Genomic DNA, 24,202 nt, shown 5'->3' on the forward strand with positions numbered 1-24,202 from the left:
TCTTTTTTAATGGTGAGCTGTAGTATTAGTGAAAACTAATATAGATTAACCTAAAGGTATACAATTTTATTCAATATTTTTCTTAATTTCAGACCTATTTGTAACACAAGTTACAAGTTTGTTTTCAGTATCTTTACAGTGAAAATACCTTAAACATATAATGAACTGATGATCCAGAGAATCCAAGTTCAGTTTATAAATTAAGTAACCTGTACCTCCTGCTAGCAATAAATATAAAAGAATATTCAGTTCATCAACACATTAGACATCACATATCCTTTGCATTCTTCCCAGGGAGCATATATACACTATGAAAGATTTACACAGATTGGTTTCACAAAATAGCGTGTTTTTCTTGATGTTACATTTTTGATAGCTTTTATATATAGCTTTGCATGGTTTACAAATTTGTTTCGTCTGAAGCTCTGCTACAGCTCTGCCTATTACCTAAATATGATATTAGCATGGCTCTCTTCAAACTCAATGCACTTATTCTCTAAGTTTTTCTGTGATTGAGCAGCGTTCTGCAATAAGTTTCTGTGTTATTTCAATTCATTCTATCATTTCTTTCTCCTTGATAGCTCTTTCTGGCAAACATGAGTGATTTGCATGGTGAAGAATGGGGAGGGAAAATGCATAACAAGCTGTCCTGCCCCTGTGAGGCTGCTAGCTTACTAGCTCCACATTCCCAACCAGCATCCAATGAGTGATCATTGGGGTCAAGAGGCACATGGCAATGATAGACAAAGAAGTCATAAAGTTTGTGGTCAAAGTTATTTGTTCCAGTGATGCTAAACCAGCTTTTTTAGAGGCAATGTTCTTTTTTTTCCAGAGTTCTGTTAAACTGGAGCATTCTGGATTGTGTTTGAGAGTGTCAGGCCCCCAGTAACCTACACTGTCCAGTGCTGATGTGCACTGGTGTATGCCCTGGGCTCTCTCTGTAAGGTCACATGTGCCCATAGAAGTGCTGCATGTCACACACAGATGCATCCCAGTGTTCCCTACAAACCAGGAAATATGTTGGTAGGTGCAGCTTGCTGGCAAGCTGTCAAGACTTCATGGCTCCTCAGACCATACGGTGCCCTCACACCTCACATGCACACACACCTTCCTCAGGTACACAATGTAAAAGGGCACTCAGTTCCCCTGTTTGGCACCACAGCAACTGCAGAGCACTGAGGAGCAACCTGAGCTCAGAAAAGACTCAGACACTCATCAGAATTAACAGCGATGAGCAAAGATTCATCACTCCTCTGGCGAGGAGGCTGTCTGACAGAAGTATGCGCTGAACATGACAGAGCTGCCCTAGGCTGCTTTGTGAGTACAAAGCAAGTAAGTGTTATACTTTAAAGTTCAAAGAAGGTATATCCACGTCTATAACATTAACCTTTGCAGACAGAAAGTCTTCAAAATCCAGTAAGCTCATCTGTGGCTGGTGTCTCCTCTTCTCCCCTCCCTAAGGAGCTGAAAATTGAGCCTGTGCACTAGACAATTTGAGAGGGGTTGAATGGCAGTATGTCTATACAGATATTAAGGCTTTAGGGGGATGGAACAAGGGTTGTTTAGGTGAAGGAACACTTCTCTGCTTAGATTTAGGTCATCTGATAATGATGGGCAAGTTCTAGCTGTACAAAGACAGGGTGTAGCACTCCTGGGGAAGAAGGGAACCTTTCAGAAGCAACTCACTCCTTCCCTATCCATCTGCTTGCCCCTGCTCCTAGATAAAGATGAATTCTGAACTGTTCATGGATAGAGTGATTCTTTTTTCTGGGAGAAGCTGTTGTAGGTGTAGCAGGTGGGCTGGCAGCTCCATCTGGTAGTGAGCTGCACCATGGGCAGGTCTGCAGTGACAGGTGTTTTGTTCCTGAAAGACAAAGACCTTCCAGGCCCACAGTTAATTTGTGCAAAAAACCATTCTAGGCTAGCTTGGATTAGCTGCCATGGTAGTATTTTCAATTTGTTCCACACAATTGCTGAATGCAAACACACCATTCAGTTTGGTAAACAATTACTTGGCAGGACTGTTGCGATTACCCAGCATGATCTGGTTGTGATCAGGCACTCCCCACCCTAGCCAGGCATCGTCTCAGCTGCTTCTTTCTTCTGACCCCTGCTTGAGTCATGGGCTTGTTGAGGCACAAGTCAGCACCCTTCCCCTGGGAAGTTTCTGCACATGGCTCTAGTCATAGTTACTTCCTTTCCTCACCAATAGCTCACTAGTGAAACAGAGGATGGCTCTGCACAATATCAAACACACTAGGAAGAAAAAGGGATTCCTGACCACTCACTGGGAAGAGTAGGAAAAGTTGGTAACTGATTTCTTCCAGTGGAAGTGATTGTAGCCAAAGAGTCAATAGCAGGGTTATGTGCCAGGTTTGTATAAGGACCATATCCCATGCTTTTGTCTCCCACTTCTCCATACCATCAGGTTCCTAGTGAAGCACTTCATTAGAATGACTCACAAATGTGGATTTGTTGATAATAAGGAAGTTTCGGAAGGGAATGTTGCTTGTAACTCCCCATGTGGTCACTGTCAGACGAGTTGGGACCAGATGATCCATGGCCCAAGGACTGTACTGTGTGCAGGGTGGATGGATAACTTGCCATCTACAGAGCAAAATGTATTTAACACTAGATTAATGTTGTGCATACATATGTGTCATGTCTGAGTAGGTGTCCTGCCATGGTAAGTTGGTAGTGCTGTCTGGTTGATCTTAACTTCTCTTCTGCATGCCTGGCACTCTACAAAAGGGAGAGTTTTGGACTACACTAGAAGCTTGGACTATACCTGGCAGGTCTAGGCATGGGGCTGGAGCTGGACATGATATACACACCTGGAAGCAGTTAAAGAGGCAGAATAGGCACAGCCAGAGCAGTCCGTGTAATTAAATGCTTTGTATCTGTAATTTGTCTAATTTTAGAATGCATTAAATTGAAATTAAACTTCTAATATATTATTACAGGAGCATATTCTGTTTCCTTTATGTCCCATTATAGATGCGTAATTAATATATTCAAAAGTATACATTATGGTGCCACAATAATGAACAGAGCTAAATGAATATAAATATCTGCAGTAAAATAAGTGAAGTCCTGCAGTGCAGTGGTAATGTTAGTCATTTTTGTATGAATAAATGATGGTACAGTGTGAAATTTAATAACTCTGCTATGAACTAAAGTCTCCATCCTGAATGGAGTGTTTAGTCTCTGCAGGACTAGTCTGTATTAAATAATATTTATTGCTACTACTTTAATACTAAGTCACAGAACAAATCCTTTTATACTTCTAGGTGATTCTTATCTCCACTTTCTTCAATTTTCATTCTTCTTTGGAAATAAAAGATTGAGATTTAATTCCGAAAGAATCAATTTTGGATCTAAAAATCAACAGAGAAGCACTTCTGATCCATAAGTGCTCTAGTCTCTCACAAGTGATTCAGCGCTTGTGGCCTAGCATTGAGAATTCTTTGATGCTGAATTTTATTGCTTGAATTCATTGATTTTTAAGGTCAGGGGAGAAAAGTATCATTTGGCCTTGGGCCCTTCATAGCACACATAACCTCAACTGAATTAAAATGTATTCTTTCAAGAAATATAAAATCTTGATCACATAGAAAACTCCACATGATTTGGTAAAATACTCTGAAGATAAAATAATATTTAAATATCTGCACTTTGTTTCTCTTCCCAATTATCCATTCTGATCATTTTCAGCAGACTTTAGCTGGGCAAGTTGTTGAGTTTGTTTCAGTAGATGTAGGATAAACCATCCCAAACCACATGAACGTGTCAGTAAGTCTTTGTAACATTGGAAGGGAAGTAGATGTTCATTTAATATCTTTTCTTGTTATTTTCAAATATGTTTAAAAAGTAAGGATATTTTGAATTATTTCATAATATCATTTCTTAAAAAAAAAAATCTTCAACTGATTATATCAGCTCTTTTAAGCTTTTTTCTTTTAAAACAGTTTTCAGTTTCCAATTGGAAGTATGACCTGAAAAGAATATGTTAAAACCTTTATTTAAAAAATGCCTTAATGAGAACATTAAAGCAATTCTTTAAGACAATTAGTAAATGTTTTAATTATTCTTATTCTTAAAAATCTCATATTCCTATTGATATTCTTTATTTCTTTTCAGATATATCTGACACCTTGTACTGAAATTTGTAATTTTCCTGGTTCTTTCTTGACATCAAATGAATTGATGACTGAAATAAAAAATCAGCAACCAATAATCATTATTCGCTTGACTGCTAAACTGAGTCCTTTATTGTCCAAACCTTCTCCACTGCAAGTACAAAGAGCATAAAGAAGTCAATTCTGCAGTACACTATAGAAGTACAGTGGAGAAACAATTTCCAAACTTTTGCACCAGCTTGCAAGTCTTTTCCAAAGTTGTTCAGATTTAAAATGCAAATTCTGAGAAGGCATACATTTTCCAGTACTTTTATTACAAAAAAAAAAATGAGTTCAAGAGTAGGAGCAATATTTACTGATTGGTGTTCATAAAATTGTAGAGTGATGTAGCATGGAAGGGATCTCCAGACCTTGTCTGGAACAACAGATAATTGAGGGCAGATTACCTTAAATCGTTGCATTGGAACTTATATTCAGATGCTATCTGCCATGAACTTCAAGACCTCTTCTGAATCACCTCGAGCCTGGCAAGCAAGTGATAACTGAAAAATAAAGTATAGGGCTGTTGATCTTTCAGATGTGATCTCCACATCTTCCTGTCAGATCCCCACTTCATGTTGAAACGGTGTAAAGTAACTTATGTGCATTTCTAAATGTGCTCTTGAATGTTTTTAGGCATGAAGAAATCCTGAGATGCCTCAAAGTCAGCTTTGTGTCTCTTGGTTTTCCTGCCACAGGGAGACTAAACCAGGGGTGTCATTCACTCCATCATTGGTGACTGGCTGTGAGATAGGTATTTTTTCCACTTTTATGGAAGAATTCTAGGTTGTACTGGGGCTTGCTTTGACCTCAGGTAACTTCTGGAAGAAGAGCAGGCCAGTGGTTGCTGCCATCCAGGAGTGCCCAGAATGAGGTCAGGAAGTCTCCTTGAAAACCTTTGCATCCCCCTTAGTACAGGCTTAGTAAACTGCAACATCTAACCTGGGAAATACTGCTGAGACATGAGGTCAGGGATGGAGTCCTACTACCAGGCTATAGGAGCTTCAGAAAAATTATTTGAACAGAAAAAAACCCAAAGGGAATTAATGTAAGTTGTCTACGTCTCATGAGAAATGCTTTCAAAAGCACCTATTGAGTATTTTATACTGCCTGAAGGTTTTCAGAGTTCTTAGCTAAAATCTTTAAGTAAGGTAAAAAAAAAAAAAATCACAATTTTCTACATCATGGCTTAAGAGCCTTCATGTGCACATTCTTCTAGGAATCTGGAAATAGAAAAAAATGGTTCTTACCATGTATCTTGCTGATTATTAGAAGGGGATGTTAAGTTTCTGGCTAACCACTTTTTTGACATTTAAAAGAACACTGTCCTACTTAAGAGTTCAAATAAGGTTTTAGTCAAGTGTTCTGTTCTTTTTTGTTAGCATACTTCTGTGCTTCCATCCTCAGCACATTATACTTGAGCCAGTTTCGTTTTTTTTTTCTCTTTCAGACATTCAGTATTTCTATTTTTGAAAATAAAGTTGTGAAAACTGTGTCAATGTCAAATACTGGGTAAAAACTGATAGAGGTGATGGTTTTGGAATGTGCTTTCACAGGATTGTATTGTTTCTGAAAGTGATTAAAATCAAGAATAGAAATTATTTTCCTGATATATTAATTCTTCTAAAAAATAGGTTTTCTTTGTTCTGCATAGATCCTTGAAGGCCTTAAGTAATCCTGATACAAACTTGATTTTATTAGCATTTTAAAGGAAACAATTATGGAAAAAAATCTTGAAAAGTTGTTTGGATAACTTTGGGACATAGCTTTATTCTACTCATCCATAGTGTTATCTGACCATTTTAAATGAGAAGAGAATTTTACTGAAATTGAATAAACGTTGTGACAGCAACAGTCAGGTGCCAGCAGATGGCTGATGATACCCTTAAAAAAAAAAAAAAGTAAAAAAAAAAGTGGAACATTAAGTAATTATTTCTCTGCAATACATGGATCAGTTTAGGAACTTGTTAAGAGTCCTGGTCCTAAGCTCTCGATTGGACAGACAGAGGGTTATAATCTATAATATGGCAAGTTTTTATTTTCAGGAAAATGAGTTTCCTTAGTATCACTTCTGTACATCCTGCTGACTGCCATCATACTCAAGGGAAAAGAGCACACAAGAGCAATAAACAGTCACCATGCCTTTCCTGTATGTGGAGGGACTGAGGAAACGTTTAGGAATGAGTAGTTCTTTGGGACTGCATTATGCTATCTGATCCATCAATTTATCTAAAAAATGTACCATATAAAAAAAAAAAGTACTGTTTTCAGAGTCTTTTGAAAGTGAAATCAACTCACTTAAAATCCTTAATTCTGGAGATAAGACATCTTAAACAGCAGAACCACCCTTACTCTAAAATCTCTATGCTTATAAATTCAGCTATTGGAAATATTCCTATAAATGAACACTGTGCTCTATCTTTGGGCAATTTTTGATATTACATGTCGCATATCAGAATTATTTATCTGTTTGGGTGCTGGGGAAGCCCTACCTAGTTCTTGCAGTACTTCCTTCCCAGGCAGGCTGCTCACTGATATGGATTTACTTCTTCTGATGCTAGACCTAGATCTAATTCTTCAGCCTTAAGAAAAAGGCATTGGAGGATTTAAATTAGAAAACAGAGAAGAGAGTTAAGCAGTTCATGTGTCAAAGAAATAAACTGAAAATTGAATATCTGTATCAAGGTAGCACTTTAGTCATGCTTTGAACACTCAAGGAGTCCGAATGAGAGAAAATGTGAGTGAAAATGCTCAATTAGATTACAGCATTAAAATAAACAGACAGTCTGAATGGAATTAAACCAGTGACATTTACATTAAAATGTAAAAGGCCATAAGAACAGTATATATGCTTCTGAAATGTGTTAATATCATCATACGGGAAAAAAAAAAAAAAAATCCTTCTGGAAGATTTAGTGAAAATCTTCTTTTATAAGAAGAAATAATAGGACTGCATTTTTTAAATTATCAAGAAGTAAGGGGAATCCTTACCTGGCATAGGACAACATTTAGCAATCATTTGACAGATTACATTTCAATAAGATAATAAACTAGAATGTTTGAACTTAAATTCTCTAGTTACAACTGAATCTTGTAATTCTAGAAATGAAAACAACTGATACTAATTTTCTTGCTCAGTTACTTAGAAGAATATTACATTAAGCATACATTTTTCTGTAATTTACAGAAACTTAGAGCACCTTATTTTCAGAATAATCCTACTTCAGCTATTAAGAGCAAATGAAAGGGAATTTAACAACCATATGGTGAAAAATGCAACAAACAAGCTAGCGAACAAAAAAGAAATTCAAACCCCTCACAAACAAAAAAAACACTACAATAGAGTAAACCTATATGCAAAGGAATCGATTTACAATAATCTCACAGATAATGAGATACATACACTTATCAATTATTGCAAATTATTTTAAAGGGTGATCGTTACCAGCTTTTCTTCATTCAGACTGTTTAGTCAGGACTAAACAGGACTAAACTGTTCGAGAAATTAACAACACAGTCTATAGTTTACAGCTATCAAATTGAAATTAAACCAGATACAGTAGGCACCTTCCTTAAGTAGAAAATAAAGCTTTGGGGATTTTATGGGCCTACGTGCACTTTTACTGTAGGCTTAATATCCAAATGGAAACTAAAACCATTCTGCTATAAGCCACTGTATATTGTTATCTACCTATCTAGTCAGCAAGTGCCTACCTGTATTTTAAGTGCCTGCCAGAAACTAAAAGCGGGGAAAATAATGATGAGCATTATTTCTTTTAATGTCATATCCTTCTTTGTATTATACTGTGAGAAACTGTGACCCTGCCACCACTGAAGTATACCTTAACTTTATAAACTTCACATTGAACTTGGTTCAAGAGAACTATTGGTGTAATTAAAGTTAACACGTACCAGGATGTTCAGACTATCATCTTAAAGCGAAGAAATGATAGCAGAAGTATTACTTTGCATACTTCAGATGGTTCCCAAGCATTTTACAGATCTGAAATGCATGAAAATGATCATTAACCTAAGAGAGATGATATTGTAATTTGTGGATCTCAGTTATAAATCTGAACTATAGATATGAAGAGTTACAGTAAAGGCAGAAGCACCTATAAATTTGGTGCCACAACATGTAACTTTAAGGCATGTGGTGATAAGAATGGGATTCAAACACAGAGTCAGTGTCCCCTTAGTAATGTAGGCAGAGTTACTATTCATAAAACCATCTGGCAGGTGGAGAGTGATATAAAGACACCCAAAGATCTCAGAGAAGACACTTCAGAAGACAAACAGGTGACTCTCCCTCTTAGATCAAAGATCTTCCAAAATATAGTGAAAAGTCACCTAGGAACACAGAAAAAAAAAAAAAAAAAAAAAAAAAAAAAAAAAAGTATATTTTCAGCATTACCTTCAGCTTTTCTTTTTAAATGGAAAGTATTCAGACTTTCATCTTTTATTTCTATGGATCTGTAGAGCTGGAAGATTACTTACTCCTAAAGCACTGCACTGGGCAATATGATAAGGAATGATCAGTAGGTTGATAGTGATCTTCCAGACTGTTTGTGTCCCATTTTGGATATATATGCATAATTATTTTTTAAATTTAGCCCTAAGCAATTTGTTGATTCCACATAGCAATGGCAGAACAAATGCAGGTTTCTGTATCATGACCAGCAACTGCAACTCTCGCAGAGCACTCCTGAAAGACATTTTGAAAGCCTGAGGCAGATTTCAGCAACTGATGTGACATACAAAGATTTGGCAAATGACCGAGAGTCTGGTTATTTCTCCTGAGGGAAAAAGGGATTTCTCTGACAGCCAACAGAAGATTTGATTTTGTTCATTGTTTGCCCATAATGGGTTGCATATCCCAATCTAAGGTGGGGTAATAATGTAAGCATATGGGCAAGAGTTCCTTCTGTATCCATATTCTTGACATAGGTCTGGCTCAGCTCTGCTGGAGATTATTTGCCAAGCACTGCTCATCAGAGTGACTGAGCACTGGAACAGGTTGCTCAGAGAGGTGGACTCTCCTTCTCTGGAGATATTCAGGACCCTCTTGGATGCCTACCTGTGCAACCAGCTGTAAGGGAACCTGCTTTAGCCAGAGCATTGAACTTGATGATCTGTAGAGGTCCATTCCAACCCCTACAATTCTGTGATTCTGTATGTTAATGAATCATATACATAATGATAAGAGAAGTCTGGATTCATTGGAGTTATTGGCAAATACCCCACTGATTTAACAGATGTAGTTGAACCCAGTGCAAAGCAAGAATACAGATGGGATTCTTGTGAAGTGTTTCTCAGCAAAAATGAACCATCCTGGTGTTGATAGGCCCCTGAAACAAGACAGCCATTAGCCATTAGCTACCTCACTGATTCTTTTAGTATTCCAGGTAGTGCATTTAACTGGAAATAGAAATGAAGTTACTTTTATTTTTTAGATGAAGCTAAAATGACTAAAAAGGTGAAAAGAGATACGCTTTGTTTTTAAAGCAAAAAGCTGGTCAGCTTTCTGAATACGATCTATGTGATTAATGTGTCTCAAAAGACAGACATTTCTATAAAATATTAATCACTTTTGGACTGTATTAAATTACACTCAGCAGTGTTGAAATTCCTTCTATATCTTTCTATGAGTGAATAATATTTCTTCAATTTTTTGATCATGGAAACCACTTCCTGTGTAATTATACTATTTTTTCGTAAAAAACTGACTTGTATTCTAGGCACAATAGAAAACCAAGCAGCCTCCTGGGAGCAGAGATGACTTCTGTGAACAGGAATCTGTGGAATGTGCTTATTTTTGCTTACAGCTGTTATGTACAAAATTTCACATATGTGAGTGTTAAAGATTTAGTACTTTTGTTTCAATTTCTGCTTTTTTAACAGCCAGATAGCATCACTATAGTTTCTCTAATTTAAATGGTTCATATAGGCAAATCTATATGAAAGTTATGAAGGGAATGCAGCTCAAATGCCTGATTTATCTCAAAATACCCAGAATGCACAATACCCAGAATTCTGATTTACTGAAATGAAAAATTCCCCTAATTGCAAAACTAATTTGGTGCCATATTAGTTGCTAGATGTAACAGGCCATAAATACTTCTATTACTTAACAAGATTATTTTCTGTTTTCCTTTCAGTCTTATTGCAGATGAAACTTGGTAAAAATGACTAGATTATAAGATAACAAAATGATAGCTACTGTTTATTAAACACCACATTTTCTCTTATTCATGTGCTCAAAGACAGAGAGGAGTACCACACCTCTTTCATGTGCACAAGAGATTCACTGTCAAAAAGGAAGAAGTTGGCAGATTCATGAATAATGCTAAAGGAGGAGAGCAGCTGTTTGGTAACAAAACAGCCTCAGTAGCGCCTTTCAGCCACTTGCTGTACCATTTGACGTGGTACTCACAGAGCATGTGCGTGCGTGTGCGCTTGTAACTGGAAAGACAAGAACGTAGGAAAAAAATTAGAGTGCAAGCACTGATTACCATATTAACCAAGTAAACGTGCAATTTTTTTGGTAAGAGGAAAGTAATTTAAGGTTTTAATTATGAAAGGAAAGAACCACCTGAAAGGAACCTCCCCCATGGTTCTTTTTAAACTTCTTTTTGTCAGCACAAAGTAACTACATAAAGGATTGTGCCACTACTGCTGCTTCTGGAATGCCCTGACAGGTAAATCGTGGCTTCAGGTCAGTCAATGGGAATTTTGGTAATCATACCAACTGGATAAAAATTTTACTCAATGTAGTTTGAAATTTAAATTGACAGTGTAAAAATTACCAAAGAAAAAAGAATGGGAACTAAAAATACCAAAAATACACCAAAAAATATATGCGCCTGAGAAAGATGGCAAAGAGTAACTTTTAGAAACCAAATGAGAAAAATGTCTGTGCTGTTGCTTAATGGAACAGTTTCCATAAAAATATATGCATGTAAGTTGTTCCTACTCAGTAGAGTGTATGTCTCTCAACTGCAGTCTATAAAATCTATATATAGAGAATGGGAAGAAAAGGGCTGTTATCCCAAATTCATACCAGCGGGCAAAAGGAGAGAACTGCGTATCTATTCAAGACAGTTACCATCTATTATGAAAACATGCCTGTTCTGCATTCTTTACACAGGCTGAGGAGCCATATACACATTTGGTGTAAAAAGCAGAACACGTGCAGGAATAGTAAGTTTAAAGAGTCTATATTTCGTAGCTGTATTTGTTTGCAGTTGTCCAGGACTCCAAAACACATTCTTCACACCAAGGATTTAAAGATTCCAAGATTTTTTTTGTTGTTGCTGTTGTTTTGTTGTCTTACCGCCTCTCCCCACTCCCCTCCCCCCAAAAAAAATTGTTTCATGGCAGAAATGATCTTTCTTTTTTTAAAAAAGCAAAACATATTATAAAATATTTAATTACATTAATAAATTCAGTTTTGCAGTTAAATGTGCTCAGGCAAAACCCAGTAAATCACTTTACAATGACAACAGAAGATCTTTTTTTCTGTTTATTGTAAATGTATAACTTGGGGTTTTATTTGGCAACACCTTTTAAGACATGTCTGCTCAACTGGCTGTTTTCATGCTTATGTGTTTTAAGGTGTGATTTGGTTATAAATGATCTGACTAGAAATGTAGATCCCACTTCAGAATCACAGCTCAAAACTCACATTTTAGGAACACGTGTTTCCTTCATACTGCTTTGCTAAATTACCATGAGCTCAAATGACCTGAATTTTCTTAATATAGTCTGATCTGACTATGTACTGAATTCATGCTACTGGACAAAAGGGAGAGAAACGCGTTATCTATTGAGGGCAATTAACATCTACTAGTTCCCCAATAGACAGCTGTTTTGTGTTGTTCACACAGAAAAAAAAGAGTTACATACACTTAATATATAACAAAAGCACAAACAATAGATTTCCAGACAATGTATTTCATTTGTTTGCCTTTGCCCAGGATTCTTGATGTGTAAACCAAGCAACAGGCTGCTCAGACTCTCTAATCTTTAACACAAGATCTGGCAATCCCTTTACTGTGTATTTCTTTCTTCAAGAGCTGGAAAAAAGGAGATGTAGCCCTGTAATTGTATTCTGTCTTGAAAGTATTGCAGCCTACAATCAACTTCTTGGCAATTGGGCATTCTTTACTTCTACTAGATTTGCTGCTCAAGACAACTTCTAAATAAAAGATAAGTAAAATATCCTTATATGGATAGTCTCAGTAATAGGTGTCAATATAATCATTGGTGTGATCAATTCCTAACTGAAAAGGCTGTTAGCAAAATGAACCTCCTTCCTCTTATTCACAGTATATACTGCCTTTAAATTTCATCAGACGTGTGTAATTTGGGTGAAACAGCTCCTCTTGTGATACCAAAAAATTGCAGTCTGACAACATTTTATTAGAGAAGGTGCTGGCCTTACAAAGAAGGCTGCCTTAAAACATGTTTAGTACTGTTTCTTTAGAAACTTGATATTTTAGCTTTTTTTTTTTTGTAACATCTAAACTGTTAATATCTGATAGAATTGCAACTTGGTTATGTTATATCACCTTGGTATGTTTGAAATTTGACCAGTAATATTGTAGTCAAATGAGGAGATATATTATTCATGCTTAGTTAGGTCAGCTGAACACGTTTCAGCTTTGCTGTGTTTGCAATCATCTTGACTAGTGTCATAATATTTTCCATCACCTCTCCAAAGGCATATTTAGCACCTTTTTTTTTTTTTCTTCCTCCTTTTACAAAAAGAAATTCTCAATCACAGCATTAAAGCAAACAAGCAACTGAAATCCACCCATTTCCTAAAGCTGCATTATCCCTGAGGCACCTGAAACAAAAACATACTCAGTCTAATTACCTTGGAGAAAGCAACCAAGAAAATCACCTTATTCCCAACTCTCTCTTCTTCCCTTACTTCTTCAACCAGCGTGCTTCTAAACAGAAAAGCCTCAGTTGTCAGAAAGCACGCAGGGAGACACAGTGATAGCACAAGCAAACTTCCTTTATGCCCTTGTCCCCAGGAGTCTTTTCTAGTATCTTCTCCTCACAGCCCTCTTCTTGTTCACCTGTGATAAGCGTAATCTCTTCTCAGCAGCTCCCTACGCTTCACTCGCTGATTTCTTCAACAAGCAAGCAACAGAAGAGCTGTTGTTCACAGAGCTCTATCTCCTTTTCCCTTCGTCAGGCTGATGTCTGTACTGAAATGAGTTATCATCAGGCAAGTCCATAGAAGCTGGTGTCTAATGCTGCATGACGGTGGTAGCCACTGTTGGGCAGTGCAGATGCCACAGGCAGGCCCACACAAGCTTTTGGTATGGACTGTGTGGTGCAGCGGGTGGTCCCATCTCCTGCTGGTGCCAACGTTTCCCTGAGGTCAGGCAAGAAGAGCCTGCGGTTTGGAATTAAAATTGCCTTCTTTCAAGTAAAATACCAAATAGGAGTAATTGGCTATTTCCTTCCCAATGTTGAGCTCTCTCCTGAGTGTTTAGGTTTCATTTGCAAATACCACAGAGCTGAACATATCCTGAAAGGTGTTTGTTTTTTTTTTCTTTTTTCTTTTTCCTAAGCTAAAACATGAAGTCTGGCTCATTTTTTTTTTTTCCTCATAATATTTAGAACTGGATACAATATCTTTTGTCTGCTGTTTTCCATGTTCTGCTGCATCTTTCTGCATTCTCCTGGGACTTCCTGGTCCTTAGGAGCTGTGGGCTTTATACAGGCAGTGTGGAAATTAGCTTGGCTTAGAGAAAGGCAAGGGGTCATGGCACAAACAGCAGATTATGTGAATCTGGTGGCTGTCTTTCCAGGACTGGGCTGTGACAGAAATGTTTTGAACCCTGAACCAGCTTAAATCTTGGGACAGCTTTTTTTGTATGTTAGGTTCCAGTTCATTCTTTCACAAGAATGACTTTTTGTGCCTTGCTTAGCAGCAGAGGTGGACAGAAAGGGATTTCTTGTCTAATATAATCTACCTGGAGTCCTGGTAAAGTACTTTTTTTTACCTCTACAAAGTGAATATTTTCCCAGCAGAACATACAGATATGATTATGTAACACTATGTTGGTACACAGGAGTGAAGAGGATAGCAAGAATGTGACATCTGTGGGCATTTATGAGATGAAAACAAAAAACTCTGTTAAGTAGTAGCTGAGACCCTCAGCTGAGTCCCTCAGTGCCTTTTCCTATGGCGGGCCTACACATTGCCCATTATTAGCCAATGCAATACAAAATTGTGGATTTTCTAGGGATTTTTTTTTTTTTTTTTTTTTTTTTTTTTTTTTTGCATACTACATAATTTTCTCATAGATGTGGAAAAAATTATGGTCCTGTCACTCACACTTACTCAAACCGTAGTGCAGTCATGCAGTGAGAAAAAAGTGCATCATTTTGTGACTATATGTAGTAATCTTGACACAGAAATCATTAAATTAAATGATGTTTTAGTAAACACTGTTGCATGTAGCTAACTTGTATAAATTCGTGCATTGCTGTATTCAAACCTTAATTAACATTTCATTTTTCTGTGGATAAATAGCATTCTGCTGAAGACAAAGTCAATAAGAAGGGAAGAGATTCTTCCATAATTTCTTTCCGAAATAACTGAGCAGTAGAAACCCAAACAGTGGTCCCTGGTGAACTGAATTTTTATTAATAGCTTTGTTGTACTTCTGTGAAGGATCCTTTAGAGGGAGAGTACTTCAGGAAAAAATGGCTTGATTTTGCATAAGATGGATTTAGTGTGATGTCTGATCATGCTCCTTACATTCCTTTTGAAATTGCAAGTAATCAAAACGAATCAAAAGTGGTGATCAATGTAGTATTAATTTTGAAAATGAGTAAAATATTTGTTTAAAACAACAGCAAAGAACATATCCAAAAACTAAACAAAATCAAAGACAGATATGAGGAGAAAAGAACAGAAAGTTCTGCCTGCTCTTTTTTTTGGCAGGTGCACTGGCGATCAGGAAATCAGTAACGTTGATGAGAATCTCTCCCCTTAATATTCTGGAAGTATGCAGTGATGTGGGTCTCTTATTAAGTGAATGCATTTATCTAAATGACCCCTATTTGAAATTAAACATTTTTTCCTTAATAATTCGAGATGAAAGGGTATTTACACTTCTATTTTGCCCTCTCTTCTCATACACAAATACATTTACTTGCAATGCAATGAATAAACATAAGTGTAAGTAGAACAATTTAAAAGCGTGTGAAGATTTTCTCACAGAGAAGGTACTGTGACAAAGATTCGTTAGAAGAAACAGTGGCTTTTTGTTGATGTAAGAAAGACCTGGCAGTTCTGCTGTTTAATGAAAGATATTGGGGAAGAGAGCTGAAAAGCAGCTCATGGTAAAATATTTTGTGCAGATTTCATTTTCTACAACCAACAGTGGTACATTGATTTTTTGTTCTGTACACTGGTGAGATTACACAACTTTGATGTGCAAAGTAAACAAAGCAAGAGAGGATGGGAGAGGAAAGGCAATTAAGGAAATGTCATACCCTTGTGAAGTGTGAGCACTGCTGACCCTATCTGTGGTTTGAAATCCCCAAATTTTAGAAGCACGGGGAATCAGATACAAACTCGTTTCTCGTTTGGCCCTGCTTAATGAAGGAGACAGAAGCAGTTTGGGAAATAGATTGTTGCTGCTACAGTAGTTCTTTCATTCCTAAGGTCTTGCTGCCCTAAAGGAAAGACAGAAACAAACGATGCCTTCTTTGCTCACCTTGCACAGGCTTCTAGATGTTCACTACATTTGTATTTATAATCAGTCCTTGAAACATTAGGGTTTCTAAGGACAAGTCCATTACAGTAAAAGGCTCAAATAACAATAGTTGTGTATATCATTAATGACTCTCTTCTGAGTTTCTCAAGCTTTACTAAAACATTTATCTGAAATGTCTTTCTGTGTAACTAACAAAAAAAAAAAAAAAATTCATTATTAATCAGATTTCATCATTACACTTTATTTTTACCTCTTCTCTAAGTTGTAATATGCCCTACATTACTGTCAGTCATAGAAAAGATTTTTGGAAATATTTTTCTGACAAATATTCACAAATATATTTTTTATAGAATTTCATATTTGAAAATACTTTGATCAAGTTGTTTTCACATAGCTTACTGTTTCATTAGTGACATGAATCTTTAAGCAGCTCTATAGCTCTGATTATTACACTCTGGTAAAGATATAACACTATGTATGTCTGTGTATAACACTGTATGTCTACTATTTTTTTTATTGGTTTTCAATATTCTGACTAGTTTTCCTGCAAAATTTTATAAACCTCACATGCCTTCTTAATATGGTTCTGAAAAGGGCTATATTTCCATCTAACAGTTAACATTAAACTTATAGAATCTAAGAAAAATACTGTGTCATAAATATGCTTGTAATACTGCTTGCTGGTTCACTAGTCATAATTCTTTGCTATTGGTAGCTTTATCCAAAATCAAAGGTTTTAATAAGCTCTGCAAAATCATAGCAAGCTGCCTGCTGTAGCCAGCCAGAACTTTGCATGGTTCCTGGAAGGCAACTAGCAAATGGAGTTTCTGCACATCAGTTTTCTCTTAATGCAGCAATCTGAAGTGAGGAAATCTATATGAAAATCTCTTTCTGTCTCTACAGTTTTCCTCAATTATTTTAACTTTCAAGGCAATATTTACAGGAAGAAGAATTGACCAATCTAATTCTGCCTGGAAAACTGTTCCTTTCTTTCACCAAAGACTGCTTTTGGAGCTGGTGTTGTTTCTGCTAGGGACTAGCAGAACGACAGGGACAGTAAGATGCAACTTGCGCCTGCTGTCTTCCACTCTGTGACTGTGCATTCTTGCGAATAGTACCTCCACCCTCCTTGTAACAAAGGGTATTTCCATCTGCTCCTAACTGAAGCATTCTGCATCATCCATTTTTATTTCAGGTTTGAGCTTGTTGGGAAAGGCTTCCTGCTATTCCGAAGCTCACGTCCCACTTTATTAAACTTTTTTTTTTTTTTTAACATATATACCTATGTAAGCCTGTTTGCTTTGCCTGAGTTTTTTTTTTTTTCTTTTTAACAAACTTTAGTTGGCACAACAGATTTGAGGTGATACAGTCAATTCCTATATGAAATTACAGATCTCATTCCTTAACACTTATATTTTACTGAGATAAAAAAACTCTCCAATTTTTAAAAACACGTAACTAACAACATCAAGCTTTAAATGGAGATTGTATTTCCAAGTTGTATCTACACAATATTTTGAACAAGACAAAACACAGACTATCAAAATCAGACAATTCAAATTCAAATTAACTTCTGTTTCTTCTGTTTTTAGGCTTTTTTTTTTCTTTCTTTCTTTTTTTTTTTTTTAAGAGTGAGGTTGTGACTGCAATAAAACTCTCATCCATTCTGAATACAGTATTGAAGAGTTTTCAATTTCTCTAGGAGGACTTATGTAAGAAGAGTATTGCTAGAAATACTCTCTCATAAAGCAGTGTCTACATGAGACTGCTCAACTTCCTGCCAGTTAGAATTTTCTCAAAAAATCAAGTTTAGAGAATATTTGTCTTGAGAAGATATCAGAATGTAAAACTCTAAAATGTGCATGCAGCATTATAAAAGCATGGAACAAATCACACAGTTATTAAATATTACGGGTACACATTTGTTCCTTTGTATGTAGACATGATAATGATGCATCTATATACACTCGTGCATATGCAGAAATGATGCATACACAGTGATGCCCATCGGTTCCCTGCCCCACGCACTGGATACAACAGATCAGCACCCACTTAGCAGTTTTCATCTCATGTCCCATACCTCACTCACCACTCCCTGCAGTCACGGGGCAGGAGCAGAGGTACAAATGCCCACCTGGGCTACTTCACACCACCCCGCGAGTGCTTCTCAAACTGTCTGGGAGAGCCATCCGAGGGTGATTTGACCACCCGTTAGCCATCAGCAAATGGTGGTGTGTGGAGATAATGGTGAAAAACGAGCACTAAGTTTGGGTGCTTAATCCGAGTGTGGGATTTGTGAGGATGTCTGCCTCGCGTACAGGAACACTAGCCACAGGCCAGAGCCTGCTCGTGCCTCCAGAGCTTTCAGGGTGAAAGAAGAAAGAAGAAAAAAGAAAGAAGAAAAAAGAAAGAAGAAAGACAGAAGTGGTGTGTTCGAAATGAGACCCAATGCTGGCCGCTCCAGCCCTGCAGCGCATCAGCCCCGGCCGTCTGTCAGTGCCTTTCTCTGGGGACTGGCTTTCCCCAGTTGCCGGCAGAGAAAGCAGCATGAGGATCCACACGCTCCTGCGGAGCAGAAAGCAGCTCAGAGAGTACAACTGCACCCTGGGACACACGGGACAATGAGGGCGAGCAAGCACCCGGCGGGGCCGCAGTGAGCACGATGGTTGGGTGGGGGGGACGGACCTCCGCCTCTTAAGCAGTTTCAAACTCCGGCGTTCTCCTCTTCTTCCCACGTTTAGGAACAAGCCCCGTCACATTCAGGCAGCGGCGTGCACGGACACACCTCGAAGCGGCTCACACGTACGTGCCCGCCGCGGCGCCTCGGCCTGCACCGCTGTCTGCAGCGGGACTAGAACCCGGGCCCCCAACCCCTCTCTACTCTCCGCGCTACCCATGCGGCCACCGGGGCACGAGCGCGGCTCCAGGCGCGCGCACCCGCTCGAGCCGGGGAAAGGGGCAGGGGAAGGGGGAGGCGGGGCGGAGCACGGGAGCGCGCGAGTTCGCGAAGCCGGCGGGCGGCGCGCGCTCTCCCAGGCTTCCCAGGGAATCCAGCGGCAGCAGGAAGAGGCGCTTCCCCGCGCACGCGCAGCTGGCCCGGCGGGCGCGCGCTGAGCCGCGGCGGCGGGCGGGAGGGAGGGGGGAGGGGAGGGAAGCTGCTGAGGTAAAGTTAGGGGGAGAGAGAGACTCCGTCAGCCAAGCGAGAGCCGGGGAAGCTCGGCGGCCGCCATTACTGAGCCGAGAGCGCTGAGGAGGGAGCGGAGAGGCGGGACGGGACTGCGGCGGCCGGCAGCGCTCGGGAGCCGCGGGCCGGAGAGAGGAGAGAGCCCCGCGGGGAGAAGAAGCCGCCGGGGGCGCCGGCGCGGAGCGAGCGTCCCGGGAATGCAGCCGCTCCCGCCGCCGCGGAGGAGCCGGATCCCGGCAGCGCGAGGTGAGGGCAGGAATCCGCTCCCCCGGGATCCCCGGCGGCCCGCAGCGGGGCGGGCGGGACGGAGCGGGGGAGGTGGCCGCAGCTCGGGCGGGCGGTGCGGTTGCCGCCGGCCGCAGCCGGTCCGGAGGGTTGGGGCCGAAGCCGGGAGAGGGCGGGCGGCCCCCGGCCCCTGGCGGCCCCTCTGCACCGCGGTGGGGAGGGGAGGCGGGAAGGGCAGGGAGCCCGGTCCCAGGCAGGTGATGAAGGCCCGAGCGATGGGAGGGTCTGAGGCTGCCGTGCGAGCTGCCAGCTGGTCACGGCTCTCCGGGGAGGGAGGGAGAGAGGGAGGGCGGCAGGAAGGGGAGCTCCCCTGCTCCTCTGCTTTCCTTCCTCGTTCCCGTCTCTCCCCTCCTCGCCCCCCCTCCCCCCAACTCCTCCGGCTTCCTCCCTTCCTTCCATTCCCACTGGTCTTTTTTTTCCCTTCTCTTTTATGTTACCTTTTCTCCACACTTCTTTCCCTCCTCACCGCCCCCTTATACTCATCCTCCTGTTCTTTCGGTCCTCCACCAAAAATTTGAACAGTTGTCAATTCTCCTCTTTCCTTTCACCTTCAAGTGTTGCGTGATACTAAATTGAAGCAAACTTCACTCTCCTGATGGTGTCTGTGCGTTTCTGTTTTTCCACCAGGTGGATTTTAAGCCTTTGAAATAGGGTTGCCAGTTGCAGAGTTGCAGTGTTGCAGCTCTCGAGCATTTTGAATCGCTTAAACCACCAGCATAACCTTTAGACTCTCTCCACCCAAGGAAAGCACCAGAGCCACGCAGATAGTGAGCTGTGGTGTTGAGAATACAGGACATAAGAAGTACACAGTACTACTTTTACTTAAACATAAAGACCCTTCCTTTGAGGTGAGGAGAAATACAGGTCACCTTCCCCCAGAATCCGGCCTACCCTTTGCTCAGTGGGTTCCTTTTGCACTCTCCTGTATTGCCTCTGCTACCAGCATGGAGTATTTCCTTAATAAGTAGGAGGGAAGTGTTTTAAATCTAGACCAAAATAGTCCTGTGGGGGTATGTGTGTATTCTTTAGTTTAGTGTCATGCGGATAATGGGAAGATTTTTTTTTTTTTTCCTTAATAAAAATCTGTGACAGAAATTTTAAAAACTATTCTACAGTGTAAAAACAGAGAGAGGGAGAGAGACCAGTGTGTGCTGATCAGTTGGACGTCCATTTTAAACCTGTGCACTGAGGCCAGTTACAGTACTGGTACTCATGTACTTACTCCATAGATTAATGAGGAATTACAGGCTGGCGTTTTCCTGTTGTGCTGCCATACCTTCCGAGGGCTCTTCAGTGTGACAGCTGCTGTCAGCAGTGACATCACTGAGCATAGTTGGATGTTTTCTCAGGGAGAAAAACATTTTATGTAAAACTTGTAGTATTTAACACTAGTATATTGCTAATGTTCATCCAGGTATGCTTTTAGGACAGTCTGTTCTTATTTGAAAATTATTTTTAAGATGTGCTATAGTCTATTTATAGTGCTCTACTGGAACTCTGTTACTAGAGCTCAGAAAGTGTGGTGCAACTACACAATGAGAGAGGTTTTTTTGAAAGAGTTTATAGCACTTAAAGTAGCAGAAATCTTTTTAGGCATTTGTTACATGATCACTATCTTGGTGTATTTCATATCAAGATGTTTTTAAATCCGGGGCACGCTGAACTTAAATAGTCTGCGTGTTTTTTGAAAGTATCCCCATGGGAAGTGGCTGCCAGCATTGTGTATTTAAAAGAAAGAAAAAAAAAAAGGTAAATAATTGCGACCAAATGGTCGCTGCTCTCTGGTGTTGGGCTGTATTTTAGGTAAGGTATCACATGTGTAATGTAATCCAATTAAATACTTTATGCTCAGGCTGAATTGTTTTAAAATCCTATATTTAGTGCTAACGATAATGTTGCAGTTTTTGAGGTTAGAATATGCTTTCCTAAAGCTGTAGGTACTTTTTCACGTGCAAAGTGAGTAGGAAAGAAATGCACTGACCGTACTGCTAGGTTGTGCTGTGTGAGCTTTCACTCTGGGAGTTGTTATCCAGGAGATGGTACAGAGCTAAGTCCACTTGGGTTTACTGAAGGTACTAAAATGAGTCAGGCAGTATCTTCAGGCTTCCGTAGGTCTGTCCTTAACAGCAGACACATCCTACGTACTGGCATCTTATGACAATATTTATGCATACAACTCCAAAGCTCTCCGTGCCGTTATTGTCAGTAGGCTGACACAGGAAGCGTCCTTCAGATCAGACACGCTCCGGGCATCGTGCTGGCCGACCTTTCCTCGGGGAACACGAGTTTGTGCGGACAGGTGTTCAGGGCTGCTGTCACGGCTGTGGTGGTTGGCGGAGCGGCAGCATCGCATCCGTCAGTGGCGTACCTGTGGGATAAGGCGTGTGTTGCGCTCTTAGCGCGGAGCGATGGAGAGTTCCTTGTCAAGGTTCCGACCGCCCGGTTCAGGGCACGGTTCTGCCCTGGCGGAGCGGTTGTGGCTGCGGCCCAGTGGCCGCCAGGGGGCTTCGTCGGCACGGCGATGCGGGCCCGCGCCCCGCCGGGTGGGAGCACCTGCGTCGGGGACGTGCGAGCCGCCGGCCGCTTCCTGGCCTGCAGGTGTGCTGCCAGACCTGCAGAGAGTAGAGCTTGGTGACCTGCGGTCCCGGTGATATCGAGAGCTGTCTGTTAGCGCTGCCAGGATTTCTTCTTCCTTGTGTCTGTTATTACCAACTTAAAAGAGGCACAATGTTCTTAATCGTCTTTTTTTTTTTTTTTTTTCCCTGAGAGCTCTTAGCCTAGAGGTCAGTGTAACTGAGGTTGGAATGTTGTTGTTTCTTCGTTGTTTTTAGGAGGTACTTGTGTAAGGGCATTAATTTCAAAGATTGTTTGAGCCCTGTCATCTCTTCCATATGTTTGTGCATTTTAATGGAATATTTAAACTAAAGAAAAATGAGTTTGGAATTTTTGGTAGGGAAATTGAAGGAATTGCAGTGAAGTTACTTTGAATATTAGCTGTGCTTTTTTTTTTTTTTGCCTAACACCCATCAGAAACTGGAAGAATCTGTGGTTATTTCGTTGTGGTTATACGCATTTTGTGGTACATCAGAGCAGTTTCCTTGGTTTTGCAGTACTGTATCACTAGACGTGCTAGCATAACTGAAGGATGTTTGCATTTAGAAAGGTGAAACTAAAACTTCTGTGCAAGTTTCAGAAATGTGGATACTTTTACACTGTGGCATTAACTCAGCTAAATTAGCTAATGATTCTGCAAAAAATTATTTGCCACTTAGGCATGGCTTTTCATTTGTTTACTTTGTGAACAGTTTAAGTGTTCTCACATTACACAGCTAGAAATTGCACATCTGGGTTGTACAAATTGCTCTTTGAATCAAGTCTCCAAGCTTCTCCTGTCAGTACCCAGACTCTGTACTGCAGTTCCTCATCAGTCCAATTAAAATGAAATGATCCAGATAGGTGGATCAGTGAAATTTGTTTAAGTTGCAGCAAATGCATTTTACCCCTATGTCTCTCCTTACTCTCCCTCATCTGCTTCATTTTCTTTCTTCTTTTTCTGTTAGTTCAGTCCTGGGTCCCTTTTGTAAGGTTGCTCCCTTAGTGCTTTTGTGTTTTCTTGAATGACTTTGTCAATAGTCTGATGGGGTAGTCTTGCACTAAGAAACTCCTGTGAGCAGTAGGCATGTCTTCAGTAGGAGCTTTTCCTGCGAAGGAAGGATTATGAATTTATTTTTCCCACAAGCTTGCACTGTTTACTTTGCTGCTAAAATCAAAGCTTTGAACGTGTATTGAATGCTCTTGAGTATTCAGAAATCTGTAGGTAAGTCGTTTGAGAGGCCTGAGTTCAGACTTGTACAGTGATGGTAATTGGAATCTCTGCAGCTTACCTATGTTGTTCCTTGATCTAATTTGTGTAGTTTCTTTTTTTTTTTTTTTTTTTTTTTTTTTTTTTTTGTGATTTTTGCCAACAGCAGCAATGACAATAATTCCCCTGGAGTACAGGTTTCCAGCTGAGGGGTGATGGTCTCTTTTGAATTTAGAAATAAAATTTAGGCCTTGCTTTAATTCTGGGCAATGCAACAGAGATTTTCAAATTACTCTTATTTCTCGGAGAGATTTAGTAAATTTCTGTGTTTAAGCCCAGTTTTGCATTCATTTATTGGGCAGCCAGTTTTTCCCTCTGTCCTTCTATAAACTGATTACTTTACTTTCCTACGCAAAGAAGTCTTTGGTGTCTCACTTCCTTAAGGATGATAGCTGGACATCGTAGGAACCAAATCTGAGATGAATGCATTGGGACAGTCCCTTATTGTCCTCCATTTGTGTATCAGGACCAACCACCCTGCATCTAAGACTGTATTCCTTTTGAGTTTGACTGTCATTGCTGGAGGTGTTTCAGGGCATCATCCCTTGCTGCTCATTGTTGGTTGGTTAAGTAATTTCCTGATGTTCTGTCTGAACCATTATTTCCTAATGTTGGCGACTACTTGGAGAATTTTACTGGAGAGTATTGAATTTACCCTTATTTATAAATAAAATTTCAAGTTAAGGTTGTCAGTACTTGGGAGGGTGTGACTATTGGCATGTTAGTAAGAATAACAGGGCGCACTGAATGACTGGTGAATCAAGATTCTTAGTGAGATGATACTGGCAGAGTCTGAATCTAGTTTAGTTTGTTAAAAGGACCTTGATTTGAGGAGAACAGTTTTTTTTTTTTTGTGCTTGTTAGAGTAAAGAAGATACCTTTTGGTAATAATTGAATGAGCAACTATACTACTGTAAGCAATGTTTATGTTTGGTTGTTTTGTTCT

General features: G+C 39.8%; 1 protein-coding gene across 1 annotated transcript in view; it reads left to right on the forward strand.

The window, feature by feature from the left end:
- Positions 1–19,257: 19,257 nt before the first annotated feature.
- Positions 19,258–24,202, forward strand: part of ARHGAP5 (Rho GTPase activating protein 5) — a 49,600-nt gene continuing 44,655 nt past the window's right edge. The window contains exon 1 of the mRNA XM_042813451.1: positions 19,258–19,355. The gene's annotated coding sequence lies outside the window, so the exon portion shown is untranslated. The remainder of the gene's footprint in view (positions 19,356–24,202) is intronic.

This window comes from Centrocercus urophasianus, unplaced genomic scaffold (assembly GCF_019232065.1).
Source record: "Centrocercus urophasianus isolate 14NV4802_14NV808 unplaced genomic scaffold, USGS_Curo_1.0 seq_14, whole genome shotgun sequence".
Lineage (NCBI taxonomy): Eukaryota > Metazoa > Chordata > Aves > Galliformes > Phasianidae > Centrocercus > Centrocercus urophasianus.